General features: G+C 42.9%; 2 long non-coding RNA genes across 2 annotated transcripts in view; both read left to right on the top strand.

Moving 5' to 3' along the window:
* LOC308657153 overlaps positions 1-6,548 on the top strand; it is a 61,650-nt gene extending 55,102 nt beyond the window's left edge. The window contains exon 4 of the long non-coding RNA XR_014023859.1: positions 5,696-6,548. This is a non-coding gene — a long non-coding RNA (uncharacterized lncRNA). The remainder of the gene's footprint in view (positions 1-5,695) is intronic.
* Positions 6,549-14,191: 7,643 nt separating this feature from the next.
* Positions 14,192-16,305, top strand: LOC308656453. The gene is made up of 3 exons (XR_014023729.1): positions 14,192-14,342; positions 14,619-14,720; positions 16,168-16,305. It is a non-coding gene; the product is annotated as an uncharacterized lncRNA (long non-coding RNA).
* The last annotated feature ends 8,735 nt before the right edge of the window (positions 16,306-25,040 follow it).

The following is a 25,040-nucleotide window of genomic DNA, read 5'->3' as shown; positions in this document are numbered from 1 at the left end:
GGAGACTTTGGGGAGATGGGGTACAACTTGCCTAACCTTGTCCACTGGACAGTCGATGAAGCTGGGGGATGTGACTACTACAGTTCCCATCTTTTTGTCATTGGCGTTAACTCTCCAGCAAGTCTGGCCTGCCCCTGCTGTGACCAGAGACACCTGACTGAGAAATCCTGCAGGCAGCAGAGCATCCATGGGAGGTCAAACCGCCTCAGGACAAGAAGAAAAGCAGCAGGCCATGTGGGAATGGCCGTGATAATACCTATTGGGAAAGAGGAACCAGGACCCAGGAATGTCATACTTAAAGCCTCGCCTGGGAGTAAGCGGGGGAGGGGTGGCCACAGTGGACAGGGACAGCTCTCTTGAGAGAAGTTTCCTTATGTAAATACATAAACAATCAGAGAAAAGGTTTGAATTAGCTCTACACATGTGTGAAGAGGTTTGCTAGGTCCAAAGATGGCCTCAGTGCAAGCTGAAAGTCTTGCTTATATGGTTCTTGCACAAGCCTACACTGGTGGTAGGAACAGGTGCTGGCTAGGGAATCTTCTTAGGTTCTGCTTTTCATTCTCAGGTATTCTCTGGGGCCCAGCATCCATCCGGACTTTCTGGAGCCTGCTCTATACTCTAGTATCAGGGAGGGTTTCAGTGCTTGTATCTATTTAGCAGGTAGAAGTTTCTGTGACCTAGAAATAGATGTGTGAGAGGCCTCAGCTGGGTGAGATAAGCCAGCTGTTTGGGAACGACCTGAGCTGGTATGCATGTCTCAACAGAGCTAGCAAAATCCAAGTCTAGCTCCTCCATCAAGGTCTAGACTTGGCCCATATGCACATTGGAAATAATTCTGTCTGGCCTGCAGGTGGCAGGGACTTTGTAGTACTCATGAGCTGTTCGTTAGCATTGGAAGAAATCAGCCCAAACCCTTGAGGGAGAGCAGGGCAAGACAGAGGAGGCTGCCTTTGCCCTGTGCCAGTGGTTGTCTGAATAGTTTGGTGCTTGGTCAGCCACCTTCCTGTTTGTGGAGTCTGTGATGGCCCTTGTCACTGCTGGCTTGGGAGCTGGACAGGGGCCTAGGACTGAGCTGGCAGCTCCACCCTAACCCCAGGTACCGACTGCTATGAAGGAAACCTTGAGGGCCAGCCTCCATCCTCCTCCTGATAAGATTAGGTTGATGCTCCCATGTGTCTTCTGAATTTCCTCAGTTCTTAACTGCATCATACCTGGGCTTTTTCCTCAGTAGAGAGCAGAGAGAAGAAAGAAAGGTAAAAATTTCTCTCTTTGGCAAAGTGCTCCTTCTATGGTTAGACCCCAGCATTCTGATCAGGTAGAGGAGATGCAGGAGCTTTTAGAGACTGGTCTCCATCAACTCAGAGATCCTGGATAGTGTTTCCAGCCCTGGCTTTCTGTACCATCTTGTTTTTCTCCTTCAGGTAAACATAACCCCGGGGTTGAGAAGGGAGCAGCAGCTGGCTAGGAAACAATAGTCATTCCCCAACAATCTTGCCTAAGAAGAAAAAAATCAAAGCTAAACTCTAAGCATTGTCTCAGATTACAGGGACAACATCTCCCTCTGTCACTTCTACAGCTTTCCCACACTGTGGGGGGATTGGGCCCTTGATGAGCTGGTAAGGTTGTCTGATGATGGATGATTTTAAGTGGTGAGGAGACTTCTGGGAGGGAATTTGTTTTGGAAAGAAATCCAGGCACAGTGGTTCAAGCCAGGAGCAAAGTGGCAGGTGTTGGAGGCAAGGAAGATTCTGTCTTCATCTGTGTTGAATCTGTCCTCAGCACACATGTCCTGGGTTACAGGGGGGGAAAAAAAGCCTACCAGTAAAACAGAACATATAAAATAAATTGTTCCTTAAAAATCCAAGCTTTTCAATAAAAGAGAATAAAATCATGGCATTTGCAGGTAAATGGATGGAGTTAGAGAAGATAATGCTAAGTGGAGTTATCCAATCCCCAAAAACCAAATGCCGAATGTTTTCTTTGATGTAAGGAGGCTGATTCATAGTGGGATGGGGAGGGAGCATGGGAGGAATAGACGAACTCTAGATAGGGCAGAGGGGTGGGAGGGGAAGGGAGGGGCATGGGGTAATTAATGATGGTGGAATGTGATGGACATTATTATCCAAAGTACAGGTATGAAGATACAAATTGGTGTGAAATACTGTGTATACAACCAGAGATATGAAAAATTGTGCTCTATATGTGTAATAAGAATTATAATGCATTCCATTGTTTATATATATAAAATCTCCCAGCTCTTTTTTGTTTCACAGTTCACCAACTGAGAGACTTTGGGTAATTCCCTCTCTATTGTCTTTCTGCCACCACCATACTGTTTCTGACCTGAAGGTGCTGCTATGAAGTCCAAGGAGTTAATGTTTGGGAATGACTGGGAACAGTATAAGTGTTCTTTGTTAAATAAATAAAACCCCAAATATCTGTAAGACTTAAGGGCACAAGCAGCACTTCTTTGGGCCCTGTGAGCCATGCATAAGGTGTTCAGGAGATGCTGCAGGGAGGGGAGCTAAGGACAGAGTGTGGCTGGATACAACCCAAAGAAGACCTTGCTGACTTTCTATGATGAGGCCACTACACTGGCAAACTATACAGACCCCAACTGAGTCAGGGTAACATCATCTCTGCTCCCAAGCCCCAACCTAGAGCCACTTGCCCCAGAGAGAGAGAGAGCAGGCAGACCATACACTCACCCACTTCAAGTTCCTAGCTGGAATCTGATTTTCCCAGGGAGAGGGAGGACGGGGGACTTAAACTGGATATGAGTTTGGAGTTTTGAGCCAGACTAGATTGGACACTGCATATGATGGGTAAGTTATGGGAAACCTTTAAGGCATCATTACAGAATGAACTAATTAACAAGAACTGGCAGAAAATAAAACATCACACTCATTCCCACCTGGTTGAGATTCCTCAAGTTGCTTTTTTCAAAAGGGGGGGACTTTTTTTTAAAGCATTTTCTTCTTCTAACACAAAAGCTGGAGAAATCTAGAAAGTAGAACAAGAGTGGTTGCCTTGTTTAGAGCAAAAATATGTAAACTCTGAAACTTTTTTCCATACCTGTGGAGCTGTTACTCAAAGATTTGTTGATATATGGTATATTAGTTTCTTGTTGCTGCTATAACAAATTACTACAAAGTCAGTGGAATAAAGTAACATGATTTTATTTTCTAGAAACCCAACGTGGGTCTCACTAGGCTAAAATCAAGGTGTCAGGCGGGCTATACTCCTATTTTAGTCAGGTTTTGCATCTCTGTGATGAAAATACCCAACAAAAACAACTTAAAGAAGGGAAAGTTTATTTGGGGCTCAAGGTTTCACAGGCTTGTACATGGTCACCTCCAACTCTGGGCCCAGGGTGAGGCAGAACATCATGAGTGAAGGGCCCTGCAGAGGAAAACTGCTCAGGAACCAGACAGACAGGGAAGGAGGGAAGGGGCCACAGGGAAGATGCACACTTTCCAGAGCATGTCCCAGTGACTCACCTCCTCCAGCCATACCCCACCTGCCTATAGTTACCATCCAGTCAGTCCATTCAAATGAGAGTGGACAGATTAGGCTGCAGCTCTCATGATGTAATCATTTCACCTCTGAATATTCCTGCATTAACTGGAGCTTTTGTGGGACACCTCACATCCAAATCATAATAACTCCTGTCTAGAGTTTCTGGTGGTGAATATATCTCTATGCTCTTTTAGTTTCTAGAAATTGCTCACTGAAAAGATGTGACCTTTTCCTTCATTAAAAATGCTGAATGGCAAGTTGAGTCCTTCTTACCATATCACTTTGACTTCCTCTTCTGTCTTCCTCTTTCACTTTTAAGGACCCTTGTAATCCCTTGGGCTCACCTGCATAATCCAGGGTCAACTTGTGGTGTGTGTGTCTGTGTGTGTGTGTGTGTTGCTGAGGATGGAACCCAGGGCCTCATGCATGCTAGGCAAGTGCTCTACAACTGAGCTACATCTGGATCCTTCTCCCAAATCTGGAGTTAATTGGTTAGCAACCTTGACTTCATCTGTAATCTTTGTTTCCCCTTTTCCATACAACCAAACTTATTCACGGGTCCTGGGGTTATATCACAGACAACACAGGGGAGCTATTATTTTCCTATTTGGGTCTTATATGTTATAGAATTAAATTTACTGTAACAAAAATGCATGTGATCCTCACAATATCCCAGCCAAAATTCACCCCCATTCCATCACCTTGCCTCACAGGAGTGGAGGGACATCCGGTGTACTGTGAACTATGAAAACCAGTAACTAAGAGACTACTGGATGTTGGTCATGTCCAGATAGTCAAACAAAAGTCATTCAATCCCATTTAGGGCCCAAGCAGGGGAGACTGGAGGACATGCACTCTGCACTCACCCCCAGAGGTGAGAAACTCCAGTCCTTGGTTCCCCATCAATAGTGTCCTTTCCCCTCTCAGATGTTCTGCTGCCACCAGGACTTACCCTTAGCCCCAGGCACATGCAGGGACCTGGATTTAAAAATTCCAGATGGCTGAAACCAGTTTCAGGCACTGCAAGAAGCTACTGACTTAGGGAACAAGAAAGGCAGTGAAGTCCCTGTCATTTGCGAGGGTGCTGCAGCCTGTCTTGGGGGGAGAGCTAGAGTCCATCCCACTGTCTCTTCAGGGAGGGCTGTGGAGAAGGGCTCTGGGAGACTAGGACCCAGCTCTCTTAACTGTGCTCTGGGAGGAAAGATGCAAGGGCATTCTTTCAACTTTCATTCTTTCAACCCCCTATATTTTGCCATATTGATATCTGGTCCCTTAGCTTCTGACTCAGGGTGCACAAATGGTTGTCAGGCCTCCAGATTTGGAAATGGGATTCCATACACCCCAGACAGGCCCGGTTTGCTGGCCTTTATGAGTCACCAGGGGTGCTGAGGACACTGGAGCTGAGAGTTCTCACCCTCATTAGGATGCACTAGCAGGCTAGGTTGCCCTGGGACAGGGGCAGAGGTAGGGACAAGGACAGGGGAAAGTGTTTGGTTCAGCACCGCCCTTGGACATCAGAATGTTTTCCCACAGTGCTCCCTCTTCTAGCCTTGCTATAAGGACACTGAGGATAGCAGAACCCACTATGAGATCACCCTCAGTGGTGGACTCTTAGGCACCTGAGACATTCTGTCTTGGTCCCTTTTCTCTGGAGTACTGCCCTCACCAGCTCTTTCACACAAAAGCTGTCATTCTGCTTCTTTCTTTATACAACAAGGCTCTTACACAGTGAGGCCCAATAGCTTATTGGAAAGATGGCGATGGCCTATTAAAGCAGAACCTCAAACCTTGGAAACACAGGACTTGTCTACCTTCCTGGGGAGGAAGAAGGACCATCCTCCCATAGAAACACTGCACCACCATGACCTTGACACAGACTTCCCCCAAGACCATTCATTTGTTTAAGATGAAGTCACCTTCCCCCATGAATGGATGGAAGGGTTTCCTTCTGAAACACAAAAATCCATACATTCACTAAGAAGATTTTTTTTTAATGAGAATTACTATTTTTAAAATGAAAAAATTAATCATCCATGCTTTTAAATATTTGAACAAAAAGGCCATGTGTATTGCGACCAAATGAGACACATTTCCAATTAAAACGAGAGGTTCCTATGGTTCAAGCATGTTGGTGAAGCCATAGCCAGATACAATGATTTTGTCTCAATTATTTCAGGGATGACGGCACAGGGAAGATTCTCGCTCCAGAAAAGAGCCCAGGACTATGAGAAGACACAGCTGTCCATCCCAGGGCTTTCCCTCCGCTTCCAGCTGACATGACTTGGAGCCTCTGGTTCTTCGTCTGGGAGTTGGGAGAACCACTCAGCCCTCCCAGCCTACCTGCCTACCAGGTTGCCGTGAGACTCCAGTGAGGGGAAGACAGTGTTGATGAGTCAGAGGCTCCATGGTGCCCTGCCTGGCCATCAATTGGCCCTGGAGAAGAGACTGTTGTGATCCCCTGAAATTCTTATGATTCTGTCAGGCAATGGTTACAGAACTGTTCCCACTCAAGCTCCAGCTATCCTGAAGCACAGCACTCAAGGGATTCCCTAGTCAGAGACTAGGTCACCAGCCACATGCCAGGGTGAGCCGGGGAGAAGAAGCAGAGTGGGTGATGGGGCAGGCAAGCAGAGTGGGTGATGCCATGACTTCCTTTTGCCCAGTGTGGCAGACAGCAAGGTCCAGATCTACTCCAGAGGCACATTGCCCACAGAGGAGTCATTTAGGCAACCTCACTGCAGGGGTCCCCCACCCTCAGCTGGTGCTATAGGCCCAAGGTTCCAGGGTGACATGGCTTGATGACAGTCACAGAAGCTGTCATGCCCTGCCTCTCTGCGACTTCACCCTCCAATCCTGCTCCTTCTCAGTGATGGAGAATTTGGGTGTTTCCCCTATTCAGCAGAAATACAGAGCTCTGTTGGAGGACTGCATAGTGTTACTTCTAGAAACTGTTTTCACTAAATTATATTTCATGTGTGTTAGGATTATGTTGAAGGTGAGAATAGAAACTCTTTTCACTTGCACATCACTATTCCAGAAAACACGTGTCTTGCTTCAGGAACTTCCCCTCAAAACCATTTGAATGAACTCATGACTGTTTAACTTTTCAATAATTAACATCAAACAACTATTTCCTTTCCAACACTCTTTGACACCTTCCCTAAAAACCCTTGCTTTGCTGAGCATGGTGGTGCACTCCCATAATCTCAGCAGCTCAGCAGGCAAACACAGGAGGATTGAGAGTTTAAAGACAGCCTCAGCAAAAGTGAGGAACTAAGCAATTCAGTACGACCCTGCCTCTAAATAAAAAAAAATATACAAAATAGGGCTGGGGATGTGGCTCAGTGGTTTAGTGCCCCTAAAGTTCAATCCCTGGTACAAAACAAAATAAAAGAAAACCCTTGCTTTCCTGTGTCCATCAACCTTTCAGGGTTATGCTGTGATCCTTACCCAATTCTAATCATGCTTCTGTACAGATAGACCTACTTTTAACTAGACCCCCAAACTTTAAAGCCTCTTCCCTTTGAGATGTTAACAAGACTTTGCCCAGGAAGTGATCTTCCTTCTTGGCATGAGTAAGCAACTTCATTTTGCACTTTCAATAAGTGTTTTTGAATAGAAAACATTTGAAAAAGGATAGGCTGGGAAATGGCATCTATTTTCTGGGTCTACTAGGATAGTCATCACCTTGCCAGGAAGACTTATTTTTCTTCTAATCCTTTGTTTTCTCTTCGGCTTTACCTAATTCATGGAATTTCATGTGTTCTTGTACACCATCTTCAACCCCCAGGGAAGGAGGAAGGGTACTGCTGTTACTGCTCTCAGCATCCCACCCTCATCCCTGGGCCACAGGTCCCACCTATTACCAATTCCTGGACTCTGCACTTGTGCCTGAGGGCTCTCCTGTCTACCCTGTCCTGACTAGGAAATGCATAGTCAGTGCCTCATAATTAGCACATCCACAGCTCTGGTGTTCCACCAGGACTCAGGAAATAGTATATAAATATCACAGTGCCCTCATCCTTCTGTGGAACAGCTTTTCAGACCTGTGTTTTCCATCTTTTGGAGTTTCCTCTCAGGATTGTTAGTGGCTTACTGTAGTGGCTGACTTCATAGTCACCACTTCCTGGCTTCTTTTCTTTACCTGCGTCCCTTCCCTACTTCCCTACAAGTATTCCCAAAGTGGTTTACTTGAATCTCTGTCTCAAGGTCTACTTCTGGAAGAATCCAAATTCAAAGGGATATAAATAAGCAGAAAGGCAGGGAAACCAGTCAAATGTCTTACATATTACAAATGTTCAAATAAATGTTTGTTGCACTGAGGAGAGAATGATGCAAAGTGACTTTACAATGCACAGTACAGAACTGAGCACATAGCAGGTGTCCAATAATAAATGCTTGGGGAGGAGAGGAAAAGCCTAATGTAGAGCAGGCTGGATGATATCCCAGTGGATCTGATACAGAGGGAAGGTGAAGAACCATTGGCCTTTGGGCATCCTTCTGGAATTAGAGTTCTGGGAGTTCACCTGGCTGTAGTGGAGATGGGGGAACTTCTGGGGGCAAAAGGCTCACTGGGGGTATCCAGTTAACCTCTCTCCTTTCCCCATTGAATTTTCTTTGATCACACAAAATTTATTTTAAACACCATGATGGAGATATAATTTATATATCTTATTATTTATCATTTTAAAGTGCACAACTATCATCACTAATTCTAGAATATTCTCCCCCCTCCTCCACAAAAACCTGCATCCATTTAATAGCCTCTCCTCATTCCTGGCTCCCTCAGCTGCTGGCAAACACTAATGACAGTGAGCATCTTTTCATGTGATTATTAAACATTTTTATATCTTCTTTGGATAATCTATTTTCCGTTTCTACAGATTTGCCTGTTTTGAGCATTTCATCATTTTATAAATGGAGTCATAAACTATGTGGTCTTCCTTGACTGGATTCTATTACTTGGCACATATTTTCAAGGTTCATCTATGCTGTAGCATGAATCAGTACTCCATTTCTTTTTATTGCCAAATAATATCCCATATGGATATTCCAGATATCCATTAGTCAGTTGGTGGGTGTTTGGGTTCTTTCCCCTTTCCGGCTATTATGAATATTCATGTGAGAGTTTTGGGGTGGACCTATGTCTTCATTCCTAGTATAGACCTAGGAGTAGAATTGCAGGACATATTATAGCTCTATGTTGACCATTTTGTGGAACAGCCACTTAGTTTTCCAGAGTAGCCGCACCATTTCACATTCCTGCCAATGATGTAGGAAGGTTCCAAGTTCTCCACATCCTAACACTTGCTATTGTCTTTCTTCTTTTTTTTTTTTTAATTATAGCCACCCTATTTAGTATGAAGTGGCATTTTAGTGTTTTTTAAATTTACAGTTTCCTCGTGACTAATGACAGTGAGCATCTTTTCATGTGATCATTAAACATTTTTATATCTTCTTTGGAAAATTTTCTTCGAATCCTTTGCTCATTTTTTTAAATTGGGCTATTTGCCTTTTTTATTGTTGAGTTGTAAGAGTTCTGGATACTGAACCCTTACCAGGTAATATCATCTGCAGATATTGTCTGTGCAGTAGTTTTCACTTTCTTCATAGAGTCCTTTAAAGCACAAAATTGTTCAATTTTGATGAAGTCCAACTTGGCTATTTCTTGTCCTTTCCTTGTGCTTTTGGTGTCATAACTAAGAAACCATTACCAAAAGGTCATAAAGGATAAGATCTATGTTTTTTCCTAAGAGTTTTTTAGTGTTAACTCTTTATGTCCAGATCTTTGGTCCATTTCAAGTTAAATTTTGTAGATGGTGTAAGGTGGGATCCATCTTCATTCTTCTCACATGGCTATCATCTTTTCCAGCACCATTTGTTAAAAACATCATTCTTCCCTTCACTGGATTGTTGTGGTGCTTTTGTCAAAATCAATTGACCGTAAAGATGAAGTTTATTTCTGTACTCTTAATTCTATTCCATGGATCTATGTATCTTTCCTTAGGACAATACCACACTGTCTTGATTACTATATTTTTGCAATAAATTCTTAAATTTGGAAGCAGTTGTAAGTCCTCTAAACTTGTTCTTTTTCAAGATGGCTTTAGTATTAGCTATTCTGAGTTCTTTGCATTTCCATAAGAATTTAGGTGTCACTTTGTTAATTTCTGAAAAAAAAAGTTCAGATTTTTATAAGGATTAAAAAAAATTTTTTTGTAGTTTTAGGTGGACAGAATGCCTTTATTTTATTTGTTTATTTTTACATGGTGCCTCACACATGCTAGGCAAGCACTCTGCCACTGAGCTACACCCCAATCCATTGATAAGGATTTTGTTGAATGTTTAGATCAAAATTTATAGAGTGTGACCATCCTTCTTAAAAACATCACTTTATTGTTGTTGTTTATTTCTTATGTGGTGATGAGGATTGAACCCAGGTCCTCAAACATGGTAGGCAGGTGATTTATCACTGAACTACAACCCCAGCCCTAGAATGTGATCATCTTAACAAATATATTTAGCCTGTAAACATGAGATTTTTTTTTTGCATGTATTTAGGTCTTTCATTTTTCTTCAACAATATTTTGTAATTGGCAATGTACAAGTCTACACTTCTTTTGTTAAATTTATTTCTAAGTATTTCATGCTTTTTGATGCTATTATAAATTGAATTGTTTCTTACCTTCACTTTTTGATTGTTCATTATCAACTTATAGAAATACAATTGATTTTTGTATGATACCACAAAATTTTAAAATCTATGCGTTTTTCCTTCAAAATCAATGATTATTTTTAAAGATATTTTCTGTATTTTAAGATAAGAGATTATTTGAGGCCTGCCATAGAGCACTGAAAGCTTGTTGCTGTCCTTGAGATTAAACAGAAAAAAAAATTGGGGTGATGTGAAGTATGTGGTCCCTTAGTCCTAGGATGAAGGATGAAGTAGGATAGCAGAAAGTCCTGAACTTTCAAACTGCTTCAGATGTCCTTGAGCACAGAACACAGATATGGAAGTAGTACAAATTTACAAAATGAAAGATTAATCTCAAAGGCTGGTATACTATAATGATTGCTGGAGATATACATTTGGAAAAAAAAACATAAAAACTCTCCCAGGAAAAATGGGTGTATGTGGTTCACTACCAACTTGGGGTGTTGGTTATGACATTTTGACTTTGAATGGACCATGGGATCATGCAGCCTGTGCATCTGAATCTCGAGATAAGAAAACAGAGTCCAGAAAAGTACAGTGACCCACAGTGCTATAGAGGAGCAAAAGCAAAGGATTTGGGAAGAAATTTACCTACGTCCTTAGAATTGTGAGACTTCTAGAAAGGTTGCTTGGCTCCCATCATCCTTAGGTAGTCATCGGTTAAAGTGGAAAGTGAGGCCGACCTTGCAGGTTAGTTACAAGGAATTGGTATCCAGCCAGTTAAATGTTTCCCAGGTCCCACGTGTCAGGCACTGCTCTGGGTTCTGAGGACAGAGTAGAGAGGAGAGTCCATGACCACAGGAAGAGTAGGTTCACAGTGAGGATTAAGTGAGATGGATTAATAATAACGTGCCAGGCTTAGCTGTTAGGGTCTGTAAACAAGTCAGGATGGCGCCTGGCATTTTGCCAGAGGGAGTGGTTTGTGAAGTAACACCATCGAGCCATTAAGTGTGGAGATTCCTTATTTGTTGACTGCTGTATCTGGTTTATGTTAATTAAGATAAGCTGTGTATAATGTATATATACCCCTCCTGTCCTACAATAAACGGCTCCCACTCCTGCTGTATCAATGTACACAAGTTGTTCGTTACCCCCCAGTTATTTTGCTGCAGCCTGACTGCGGCAGTTAGCATTGTTTCTCTGGCTCATTGTATATGCTCTTTGTAAGATCAGGTTACATTTCCCCAAAGCAGACCCTCGCTGTATTCAGTTTTGGATCCTGAATGCCACACTCAATGCCTGACACCAGGTAGTCTCTTGAATATTATTGAACTAAACAAATCTTCTTCTCACCCGGAGTTGAAAGAGGACTTGAAACACCTGAGGGAAGCACTGGGCTGATGGAGTGGGGAAGCAGAGCATCTCAGGAGGAGGAGGTGACCAGCACAAAGGTCATGAGACCAGCTCCTGATCCAAAGGAAAAGGTAAATAAAGCAGTCTACCCAGGCTTTATTTCATTTTCTAAAAATGAAAACAATCTCTTGATAAAACACTTCTGGGAACATCCACATGTGAATGTCTTTTCCGACAAAATAAATAAGTTTTCTGGAAAGACTAAGTTTTAAAATAGAAATAAATGCGATTTATGTCAATATCACTCTGAGAGAAAAATAAAAGCAATACTGTGCATGCCGTCATGAGATTGAGCCTGTCCAAACTGGGATGATAAGAGTGGTGAGGGCGGGGTGGTCCACAAAGAAGGGGTGACTTCAGGCCTAGAACAGGAGGTCAGGCCCAGGGCCTCATCCTAGACTTCTGCATGGACCCTGCATTCTTCCTGCTGGGTCCCAAACATCTTGAGATATGCAGCCCCATGGGGAGGGGCAGAGGGAGCAGGAATTGTGCTGGGAGCAGCTGGTAACCATGAGCCATGTGCCAGGCATTACACAGAGCTCGGCCAGATCTCTAATCTCTCCTTGCCTCATTGAATCAGTCCTCTCCAGACCTTAGGACTGAGAGAGCAAAAAAGGAGTTAGTGTTGAGACAATACTCAAGTGGAAATTGAGTATCCAGAGGGCCGGTTCCAGATCCAGCTGTTTCTTGCTGGCTGTATGATCTTGATGCAGTACATTAACTTTTGAAATATTCATTTCCTCATTGTTAAATGAGAAGCCAGAACTAGATTTGGCATGGTGAACACCCCAGAGGCGTGCCCCTTCCCTATAGGTCCTCCACAGCAGACATCACTAATCAATCACTCTCCACTTCTCTTCCCAGCTGGTTACCTGAGCCTCCCTCACAGACCACCGTTGCATAGAACCAACCCCAATCGTGGGATTGGGTACAAGATACAAGTTGTTTGTCATCTGCGACCAGACAGTTTTACAAGGGATCTATGTGATTTAAATCATTTTCTGTAGGTTAGTCCACTATCGTTATTATGAGGTAGAAAACTGATGATTTCTATAAAGTCAAGAAAGAGCCGGTGGTGGCTCTACATCAGTGTAAGCCGTGGTGACTATTATTTCTGTAGAGTACTTTCAACAACACCACCCTGAAGCTTCTGAAGAAGGGGGGCTTCCTATGAGCTTGGTCAAGGATGGTCAACACGGAGTTTGAGTAGCAGGGGAGACATGGAGAAAGAATTGTGAAATTTTAAAAAATAAAATATAAACATCTATTTCTGTGCAAATATTAATTAAATACCACACAATAATCATTCAGGAATTGTTGCTAGGAAATCAGCAGCTACTAGTCTAGCTGAGTTCAGACAGGAATGTGTCATTCATACAATACAAACAGGGAAGGGCTTTGAAGCACATGAAACTGGTCTCTGTCCAATTCTATTCAAGGAAACATAGGGCAGGGTTTTTTAGACACAGCTAAGGTGAAAAATCTTTCCCAAGGTGATCTAATTTCCAGGGTGGCAACCTGGAGCGCCACCCATGGGTCTCATTTTGTCTGCCCAGCCGGTCACTGCAGTCCCTTGCAGCTGTTGTCTGGCTTCTGACCCAAGACCTGGCTGCTGTGTGTCTGGGACCAGAATGATGGCTGAGTTGGGAGGAAAATGACATCTTTTTAGAGAGGAACTTGGAAAGTGAATTTCATCCCCCCCAAAATCTACCCTTTGGAATTGATTTGGGCTCAGAGGAAGACCCCAACCCATCACTTGAGAACCTAGCCCCACCCAGCCTCTCCTTGCTCTCCTGCCCCGCACTCTTTTCCTCGCAGCACTGACCACCAGTCAGTCTCTTCTGTGTTTGAGGATTTATGTGGTCAGGGTCTCTGACCTCTCTGCCGTGGAAGCTCCAAGAGGATGTGGATTTCTGTCTGTTATGTTCACAGCTGTTTCTTTGGTACTTACCAAGACTTAATAACATAAATTAATACCTGAAACTGAATAGGTACCCACTATTTGTTAAAGGACCGAAGCCACTCATCTATTCAATATTTTGTTCACCTTGACGAGAAAGATTTAAGTGACTATCTTCTGAATGCCTGGAATGATTCCCCAGGTTTGGGATTGGGGTCTGGGAGGTGGTTTGAAAAGGAAAGGGAAGTTCCTACTGAGGATTAAGGGGAAAGGCAAAGAAATGATTGTCTCTTTATGTGTCACCTTCTAATTCATCATGAGCTTTCACGTCCATTGTTTACTTGTGCTTCAAGTCAAGCTTTTGAGGTAAGTAGCCTTATCTTGGTTTTCCAGAAGAAATGCGGTTCATAGAAATGAACTTACCCCAAACCACATAGCTATTAGTGGTAAAGCCTAGGCCTTTACACAAGTTAGGAATGTCAACTTCAGCACCTGGCCACTCTGCTCCCCATCCCTCACCCCCAAATGTTTCTCTAGCTAGCTGCTTTCCAGGAGTCAAAGCTGTTTTAGCAATCATGGTGGGATCCAAGTTCCTCAGGGGCTCTAATATGGTGAGTTTCTTTTTTGTTTTTTTAATCTGCTTTGGTTTGAGATATCTTTTCCTATAATCCTTAAAAGACAGGGGAAATTCATATGATACTTATCCACAGGAAGAGAGAACATGCATGGAGAAGAGACATTCAAGTTTGGAATCAGATTTCCCAAGCTCCTAAGGTTCTGGCACTTCCCAGAATACTCGCGGCAGGATTCCCCATAGATGGTGATCTCATTTCCGGGGAAGTTCTTGTTTGCATTGTAAGTGTAAATCAAGTCTATTTCCCATCCCTGTTAGGCTTAGAGATTCTTAGTGATATATTATTTTATTTTCCAGATCCCAAGAACTTAGCCCTCTACCCTAAAACTGGCAACTTTAACACTAAAATTCTTGTGTTTTGGGCAACTGACAATTGCCAAATAGCTCCTGTCTCCCTCCCTCCCCAGCAGCCAGGACCCATCCAGTGTGTTAGTTGTCCTGAGACCTGTGAAAAAAAGTTTAAATTCCCATTCTGAGAAAGTTCCCTTTTATTTTAGGTTATTACAGAATCGTCCAGCGGTCCAGGCAATGGTACCAGCCTGCCTGACAAAGGAGGGTGAATGGATGAGTAGATTTCACCACATATTAATATCTTTCAAGTAAGTGTTTATATAATAAGATTCCCTTCATTGGATTTTCTGTTGTATCTTATTTATATCACCTTATGTTGCTGGGCTGTTCAGTGTGCAAAAATAATTTTGAAAGAATTTTAGTCAATTTCTTTTGCTAGGTTCTCAGGCAGAAACCATATCTGTGTTAGAAAGGGCCTAGATATTTGCTCTTACCTTTATAAAACATGCTTCTCTGTAGGCTTGTTGGGAAGGGTTAACAAAATGTTCTAAATAGGTCATATCCTAGCCTGGGAACCCAAAGCCCTGATGACAGGAAGGGTTGGAAAGTGACAGCAGGATGCACATTTCTCTGTCACAGCTTCCTCAAACTTAAAAGGCATGGTCAATGACAGGAGAGAGTCAGCCCTGTGCCTTCAACATGAAATTCCACATTCAAATTCTTACGTTTGCTGTGGTCTCCTTGCATACAGGGTTGTTTAGGGCAAAGCGAAGGGTGCATATATAAAATAGAAGATAGTGCTTGAAAAAAATACTGGTAGTCAGGGTGCACAGAACATACAAACATGAAGCAACTGGAGAATACAGGCAAATGTCACAGTGTGAAACGTATTAGCCCAGACTGAACAGAGGTGATGTGACTGCCTAAGGAAAGGGGGATCTCAGCATACACCCCAGTTTTCTCCCTACACTATTCTGTCTGATTATCAAGGGAATCTTCCTTAGCCTAAAAGAAAAATCTTCATTTATTCTTATGTTTCCTAATGAATATTCTCATGGGTTTCCCTAAAGGGCAGAATATCATAAATTAGTTAGAAGACAGAGGGAAAGAGAATCTCTCAGTAGCAAGGAAACAGAGGGAAAATGTGATGTATAGATGATAAGAGATGCAATAAAATATAAAAAAAATCAGAACTAAGAGATTAAAAATAAATAGCATATGTTAATAAAGAGAATATCCAAATAGCCAATAACTGATTTGAATTTGTCTCACCAAAAATTTACATTGAAATCTTTACTCCCAAAGCAGCAGGAGGTAGAGGGAGGTGATCAGAATACGGAGGCAGAATCTTCATGCCTGGCATTAGTGCCCTTACAAGGGACTGAGAGAGAACACTCCCTGTTAGGGTCTAGATGTGACATGTCCCCCAAAAGCTCATGTGTGAGACATTGCAAGAAAGCCTTAACCAAATCAGTGAATTAATCCCGTGATAGAATTAACTGAGTGGCATCTGAAGGCAGGGAGGGTGTGGCTGGAGGTCAGTCACTGGGGGTGTAGCTTTGGGGTATATATTTTGTATCTGGTGAGTCTCTCTCTCTGCTCTTCATGTGAGCTGTTTCCTTCTATCACACTCTTACGCCATACGTTCGGCCTCACCCCAAGCCCTGAGGAATAGAGCCAGATTTCTATGGACTGGGACCTCTGAACTGTTATCCCCCAAATAAACTTTTCCTACTCTATAATTGTTCTAGTCAGGTCTTTTAGTCACAGCAGTGAAAAATCCTGACTCCAACATTTCCTTTCCATCACAAGAGGACATATCAAGAAGGTGCTATAAGTAACCAGAGAGCTGGCCTTCCCCAGACACTGAATCACCTTGATCCTCGACTCCCACACTCCAGAACTGTGATAAACTGTGACTTCCGTTGTTGATAAACTGCCCAGTTTATGACATTTTGTTATGGCAGACCAAAAGGACTAAGGCAGAACTGCAAATTGAAAAATCCCAATGTTACAGCACCACTCACCCAGCGGAGGGGCAAAAAGGAAAAGGACGGATGGTACTCAGTTTGGGTAAAGATATGGAGCAACTCAAACTCTCATCCACTTTTAGTGGGAATGTAAATTAGTATCAACAACAGAATTTATATATATCTCCTATATACCAGTGAGAATAAATGAATTCTAACTACATGACACACCATGAATCTCATAAACAATGTTGAGTGAAAAAATAGAAAACCAGGCACAAAAGAATAAATATTATATAATTTCATTTTTATAAAGTCCCCAAACAGACAAAACTCTGAATTAAAAGTCAAGATAATGGAGTCCCTTGTAGAGGACAGAGGCTAGAAGGGATCATGAGGGCCTCCAAGCCTGTTACTGCTTGGTTCCTGATCCGGGGGCTGGGGACGCAAGTGGGCTCTTTGTGAAAAATCAGCAAGCCATACATCTTGATTTGTGCATTTTCTTTGTGTGCATATTTCCAAAAACTTACAAAAGATAAAAATCAAAATAATACCTACAAGAGTGAAGTTGGTTCTTACTTCACATTATATACAAAATTAACTCAAAATGGAACAAAGACCCAAATATAAGAGCTAACTCTTAGGAGAAGAATGTAGACATAAATTTTCATGAATTTGAATTGGCAATGGTTTCTTAGCCATGCCACCAAAAGCACAAGTAACCAAAGAGAAAAAATAGATAAGACGGGGACTTTATCAAAACTGGAAAGTTCGGTGCTTCACGGAACAAAATGAAGAAAGTGAAAAGAATATCCACAGAATGAGAGAAAAATATTTGTAAACTTGATAAGGATTTAATATCCACAATATATAAAGAACTCAAACAACTCAGCAATAGAAAAACTAATTTACAAACAGGCAAAAGGATAAATAGACATTTCTCCTAACAATATCAAACAGATGGTCAATAAGCACATGAAATGATGCTCAACATCACTAGTTGCTAGGGAAATGGGAATAAATCTTGATAAAATACCACTTCACACACAAGAGGATGGTTAGAGTAAGAGATGATAGAGACAATGACTTGTTGGTGAGCATGAATAGAAATTATAACTCTCATACATTGCTGGTAGGAATATGAAAATGTGCAGCTACTTTGGAAAATGTTTTGGCAATTCTTCAAAAGTTTGACATAGAAGTCCCAGGTGCTCCAGAAATTCTACTCCTAGTCCTGTAATCAAGAGAAATCCATCATAGGTCTACACAAATAAATATACATGGATTTCATTGAAACATTATTTATAATAGCCCCAAATTGGAAAAGCCCAAATGTCTATCAATGGATGAAGACAGATGAATGGATAAATAAAATGCAGTGCATATATAAAAGGAATATTATTCAGCTATAAGAAGAATAAAACACAGCAAGGCTATGATATTGATGGACCTTAAAAACATGAAGTGAAAGAATCCAGTCACAAGGGTCATGTGTTTTAAATGAAATATCGGGATGAGGCAAATCCAGAGAAATAGAAGGTAGGTTAGTGGTTCCAGGAGCTGCAACCATGAAAGGAATAGGGAGTGATGAAAATCTGAAATTGGAAAGTGGTGATGATGTACAACTTTGTGAATATTCTATATGCTATTGAATTGTGTGTTTTTACTATTGAATTTTGTGGTATGTGAATTTTTTCTCAATAAAAGAACCTACTAGAGGAGATTTTTAAACAATAAAATAATTGTGTATTATGAAAAAAATCTGTTGTTCACTTAAATTCCTCTCTTTGGAAACCATCTTTGTATCTATTACAAGAGCCCACTGGTTCCATTCTACACATTCTACACATTCACACCAAAGAGTGAAACTGTGAATCAAGGAAGTGTACATTCTTCTCTGCCCTTGGTTTTCTCTCTGTTGTACTTCCTACTTTGACACTAGATGCCCATTTTTGCTTTGATAGACCAGTTTCTCAAAGGATCCCTTAGTTCTATTGCATCCAAATCTCTTGAGGGGCTTTGGAAATGTTCAAGCCCCACTACAGACCCAGTGAAACAGAAACTGGGTATGACTCTGGACTTAGCACTTTTAATAAGTTAGGCAGCTGTACAAATAATACTATTGCTAATAGTAGTAGTTTTTCCTTATAGAATATTTGGTACAGGAACAATTCCAGGTGCTTTATATAAACTAACTCATTGAACCCTCAATATGATCTGTGACTAGGTACTATTATCATCCCCATCTTACAGAGTAAACTGAGGTGTTGGTGAATTAAGAAACTTTCCAAAAGGCATTTAACTAGAAAGTGGAGAATCAGGAGTCAAACACAACCAACCAGTCTAGCTTCAGATTTCAAGCTCATAACCACTGCCGCCGCCTCTCCCCAGCGATCCTTACACTTACGTTTGAAGTTTGCTGTTATGGTTATAACTTAATACACCCTTTGCACCTGCAAAAATAAAAATCTATATTTCTACCTTTGATGTGGGAGTTTACAAAAACAAATTTTCTTAAGGGAAATGTTCCAAGCTGATTGTGAAATTGTAAGATTAGAAACTGGGATGTTAAAGGCCCTCAAGGGTGTGGGAAAGCACCACACCCATTCCATGTGCTCCCAATTAATGAACTCTAGTGATGCAAAAGGCCTGTGTGCTTCAGTGGACTCCTGGCTGAATTCCATTTGGAACCCTGGGCTACCCTTCCCCTGGCTGGCTCTGCCTCACCAGAGCAAGGAGAAGAGTCTCCGTTAGTGGTATCATAGCTTTTGTTACAGAACTCATTCATACTGTTCAGAAGTCCCAGCCAGCTTCAGGTTGCCCACTGATGGCCCAGGTCTCTTTTGGAGTTGGAATTGGGTCCCACATCTTCTAATGGGTCAGAATCACCATGGCCAGGAGGGCCGCAGTTATTCCCACATCACATGGGCACCTTCCAAAGCAGCTCTTTACTCAAGTGACAGGCAACACACTGACAAGAGCCAGGTGTGAGTGATGGAAAGAATACAACCCAAGGATAAAGAGACACAGGGACAGGCCCTGGGTCTGACTGTGGGAGTGGGCACATTGGGCAAAAGTCATGCAGTCTCTGAAGCCTCCCATGGTTCACCTGTAGCTCGAAGGCAATAGTTCCCAGCCAACACCTTGGCAGGTGGCTAAGACAACTGGTCAAGATAACATCAGAGAAACAGCTTCCTATGGTGTTGGCGTCATCATTCTGAACCGCCACTCTTTAACTGTGTCGGGCCTTCCTGGTCCACAAAGGGTTGGCATCCACTCACTCACTCAACAAATATTAATTGAGCTGATGTGTGACTTTCTTTGCAGATAACGTGCAGACGTGCCAAGTGACTAACAGGCATCTCAGACTGGACCTTGGAGAAGCAAAACTCACTCTTTCTCCTTGAGACCTGCCCCTCTTCTAGTTTGCCCCATCTCAAGAACAGCATCAATATCCATCCAGTTGCTAAAGTGGAAACCCAGGTATCATCTTTGATTTCTCTGTCCCTTCTTTCAATTCATGGGTCAAATGTTGAAAATACACCTGGCCCCTCCCACTGGCACCACTCCAGCCCTATCCAGCCCCATCTTCTGCTGGGGGCCTGCTGCACCACCCTCCAGGCCAACTCCCTACTCCTTCACAGGCCCTTCTACACTCAGCAATCAGGACAAATCACATGTCACCACTGCCCCACCCCCATGGGAAATCTGCAGTGGCTTCCCAGTTGAGCCTCCTAGCTTTCTAACAGTCATTATGCACAGGAGCCAGAGTTCTGGCCATGCTGCTAAGTGAGGCTCAACATGATCTTGCTCCTTCCCTCTCCCTGGCCCTACCACCTACGCATCTCCCCCTGGAAATATGTTCCAGCTGCACAAGCCAGTGTCTCCCATCAAGCTCACTCCCACCCCTGGCCTGTGCGTGCCTGCTCCCCTGCCTGGGGGATCTGCTGCCATGACATTGCCGGGCTCCTCTCATCATGCTAGTTTCTGGCCACCGCTCCCTCTTTTATCTACTCTCTGTTTCTTTGTTCTAGTTTCTTCGTTGCCTCTGCTACAATCTGATATTATTTAATTATATGATTATTTGCATGCTAGGTACTTATCACTCCCTTCTGCTGAGTGTCACGCAGGCTAGGTTATCCTCAGCTCTTTTGCTTGACACATGAGGGCACTTATATGTTCCCTAAAGGATCAGTTCCTAAAGGATCAATCGATGTGCCTTCTGCCTTGTTTTTGCTCTATTTGACTTTATGTGAAAAGGTTTTCAGGAGGTTTATGCAACTGAATGTAGTAGAATAAGATTAATTAAATACCAGCCTAGGAAATTAGATTTTGTTGAAGGGGGAAAAACCCACAAAAACAAAAACAAAGAAACTAGCTTTGCCATGCCTGGGGGCTCAGTCCCGGGAGAGCCTCTTCTCTACCCACAATGCTCAGAGTCACCTCCTGCAGGGTGTCTGAATACGGGGGGGGGGGGGGGGGTTGTTTCTATCCAGCCAGGACTTCTCATCCCCTCCAGTTCACTCATCCCTACTTGGAGTCTAACAGGGCTCTCACATTTACATGTCCAAATCTACTGGCCCACAGTCTCCTTTGTGGGAGAGCATGTCCTTAAAGAGACTCTATTCTTCCAGTAACTTTGCCTCATGTACAACCACTAGAATCCTAATTAGAATAAGTTATACCTCATGTATGCATAATATGCCACAAGACATTCTATTGCCACATATACCTAAAAAGAAAAAAAAAGTCCTAAAAAAAAAAGTACTCCATTCTTCCACTTTTTCTGGCCTCTTCCACTTCTTTCATACCTAACATTGTGTCAACCAATCTTATTGTCCAGAACATAACCCCTCTTCACCTGCTTCTACACCATGCTGGCTCAGACCCTGTCGTCTCTGGATTCCTGCAATTGGTCTTTCTGCTTCTACCTTAGTTTCCTATGTCTGTTCTTAACTCATTAGCTAGAGTGATCCTTTTAAATTCCATCACTCCTCTGCTCAAAACCCTCTATCCACTTTTCATTCTATACAACACAAAGGTCCAAGTACAACAAAGGCCTTCGAGGCCCAGTGTCACCTTGCTTTGGTTGTGCCTCCAACACCCTCTTCACCCCAGCCCACCAGCTCCTTGCTGTTGTCCAGCATGCCAGGCACACTCTTGATCAGGGACTGTGAACCTGCTGTTCCTGCTGACCCCATTCTCTAGGATGGCTTTCCCCAGTGATCCGCCCAGTGCACTCTCACCTCCCCAGGCTTTGCTCAAGTGGCACCTTCCAGGTATCATACTACTCCCTATTTAAATGTTCCCCCTTTTGTACTCTGTTCTTCTCTAATTCATTTTCTACTTCTTTATCACCCTGACATATTATATTGTATTGTATTAAATGGAGACTTATCATTTGTTTATCTTGCATTCCTCCACTGGACTGCAATCTTCCTGTGGGTTGGAACTTTGTCTCTTATGTTCAGAGCAGTATCTAGTATAGCATCTGGCAGATGGTGGGCACTTGGAAGCTGCCTGCCCTAGAGACAGGGACAACAGGCTCACAGTCCCCGATCAGGATTGTGCCTGGCACCCTGGAGCTGCCTGCTGCTTTGATGAATGAGGTGAAGGTAGAACTGTGGCAGGGGTCGGAAGCTTATGCTGCAATGTTGTTATATCATTGGGCATTGAGCCTCCTAACTTTCTAACATTCGTTATGCACGGACATGGAAACAGCCTCGGTCATATGAGTCACAGTGCCACCCATGAAATCACATCAGGGAGAATATAGCTCTTCCTGATACTGAAACCAGAAAGCAACTTCTTCTAAAGAGATTGCAATTTTGTCAGCTGGGTCCTTGCTCAGAGCATCTGCACTGTCCCTTATTTCATTCTACAATGTGGTCAATGCTTTATGCCGAAGCATAATTACATAAAAGCAACTATATGCAGCCAGAAGACCATGGCCAATGACCCAGCTTCTTATTAGCCTGGACCGATCCAGAAACAGACCCAGCGACAGACATGCTTCATGATTCTTGGGCCCATGTCTCTCAGTCAAGCTTCATTGAAAGCTTAACAACAGAAAGCTTTTATTTGCAGAGAATAGGGCTTTCCTGGAATAAGATGCATCAGTGTAACTTGGGCATTGCCATAGAGGCTCATGTAAATGATAGTCCTTAGAGTAACGCAGTGCACAATCTGTACAACTGTGTGAGTGCCCCAGTTTATGAGACTGGATAAATATAGAGACATAAGCTCTAACCAGCAGCCAAAGCAGAAGCTTTGCCATTTATTTATAAGAGTTTTAGTAACCAAAAAAAAAAAAAAAAAAAACCAGACACATAATAGCTCACATATTGTAGAAATTCTGTTTAAGGTGCAGCAGGGACAGAGACTAGATGTTTGCTATAGTTTGAGTATTAAAAGTCCCCAAAGGCCCAGATGTTGAAGGCTTGGCCCCCAACCCAGGGCACTATTGGGAGGTAATAGAACTTTTAAGAGTTGGGGCCTAGTAGGAGGAATTTAGGTCACTGGGGACATGCTCTTTTTTTTTTTTTTTTTTTTTTTAAAGAGAGAGTGAGAGAGGAGAGAGAGAGTGAGAGAGAGAGAGAGAGAGAGAGAGAGAGAGAGAGAGAATTTTTAATATTTATTTTTTTTAGTTCTCGGCGGACACAACATCTTTGTTGGTATGTGGTGCTGAGGATCGAACCCGGGCCGCACGCATGCCAGGCGAGCGCGCTACCACTTGAGCCACATCCCCAGCCCCAAGGGGGGACATGCTCTTAAAGGGATATTGGGACTCAGCCCCTCCCTCTTCTTTTCTCTTGCTACCTGGTTGCCATGAGTGAGAAGCTTCCTTTACATGCACTCCCACCACGAGGTACAGCTTTGCCACAGGCCCCAAAACATGAGTACACCTGACTATGAACTGATATCTCCAAAACTTTAATCCAAAACAAGAGTTTCTTCTTTTAAAGCTGATTATCTCAAGTATTTTTTTACAGTAATGTAAAGCTGCCTAACACAATGTTCTGCAGAAAGAATTTGAAGCTGAGTCCATCACAGAATGATTACAAGAAAGTTAGTTTGAAATTTTAAAGCAGTTGACTATGGCTCCTTGCCCTTCAGCTATAGCACGTCTCTGCAGAGATCCCATTGACCCGCTCACTTGAGCCATGTGTTTTTCCCTGTGACACTGTGAAGTCAGCATCGAGGTAGATGACTGAATTATATTGCTATTTGGGATTGCTAGCCATAAGCAGCTAAGTCAGGGACGCTTACCAAAACTCCATGACTGTAGTTGTTTTTCCACTAAGAATTTTAATTCTATAAAAACTTACAATAATACAAGTATTGACCCCACTGGACATTCCAGTCACTTCTGCCCAAGGCTCCTTCCTATCTTGCACATAACAGGAAAACTAATACTTCCCTATGTCCACATATAAAACGTCCATTTCTTGAATCTGTGATGAGTCAAGGGTTTCCATGAGAGTTCATTTTCATACACACACATAAAATCCAAAGGCACACATTTTTTTTTCTTTCATTTATTGGAAGAAATTAAGAAATCACATGGTAGTTCAGCTGAAAAATATTTAAGGTGGTGGTGACTAAGTCAATACTCTAGCTTTCCCGCTCGTGGGTGACTGATCCCCCAGGAACGTGTTCACTCAGAGTCAAATCCACCCTGAGATCCCAACATGCGCACTTTTCTGAGACTGGGTTTGGGGACAGGGTAGAGATAAAGATCAAGAAGACAAGGCTCTTGACTTTAAGAAGCTCTCCATCTAGGGAAGGAGTCAAGACTTCCTCACCTAAAGTTGTCAATCACCATGTGATTGAAAAAATGGTGCAAGTTGAAAGTCCCCTGAGGGTTGTGACTACGTGTGATCCCTGTGGATACGATGGAGTCCCCTGGGGCCTCCTAGAGAGGCGGGCCCTGAGCCAGTCTTGTTGAAGATTAGAATGTAGAAAGTTAGGACTGACTCATAGAGGGAAGCTGCTCACCCCGCACCTGCCTCTGACTGTTGTTGAACACATTTGGACCCGTGCATTTTAGGGTCTCTTTGTTACAGCAGCTGATCCTAAAGCTTAACTGACAGCTCTCTGGAGTGGTTGTTGGCCTTCCCTCCTCCTACCACATGAAGAAAGATCTGACTCAAACAGAAGAAGGAAGGAAGGCAGCCAACTGGTGAGGAGGCAGACACTATTCTATTCACTTTACATGCCTCAACTCCTACCTCCCGCTGACTTTGCCAGGCAGGAGCTATACTCATTTCTAGTGATAAAGAGCAGAAGGGCAAAGACTTTCCAAGGTCACACACAACTGGCAAGCAGCAAAAACCAAGAATCCAGAGAAGTCTCGTGTTTCCTGTTGCTCATGCGCCATCAAATGTGGACAGGGAGAGCCTCAAAGGGGTGAATCAAGTGCCCCACGGGTTTTTCTGATTCACTCCCGGAGGAGAAAAGAATTCCCTGTGCTCTATTGAATCCAAGAAGGCACAGGTTATTTATTTACTTATTTATTTTGGCGGAGATGGGGGGAGACTCAGGAGTAGCAATCATTTAGAGTTCGAAAGAGACTTGGAAAATTTCCAGTTTGACCACTTTTTGTTTACAGACAAGAGAACCAAGGCCTAGAGAGGTGAAATCATTTGCAAAGCTGAT

This window comes from Spermophilus citellus (assembly GCF_964194105.1).
Source record: "Spermophilus citellus genome assembly, chromosome: 9".
Lineage (NCBI taxonomy): Eukaryota > Metazoa > Chordata > Mammalia > Rodentia > Sciuridae > Spermophilus > Spermophilus citellus.
This window is presented reverse-complemented; position numbering and strand designations above follow the sequence as displayed.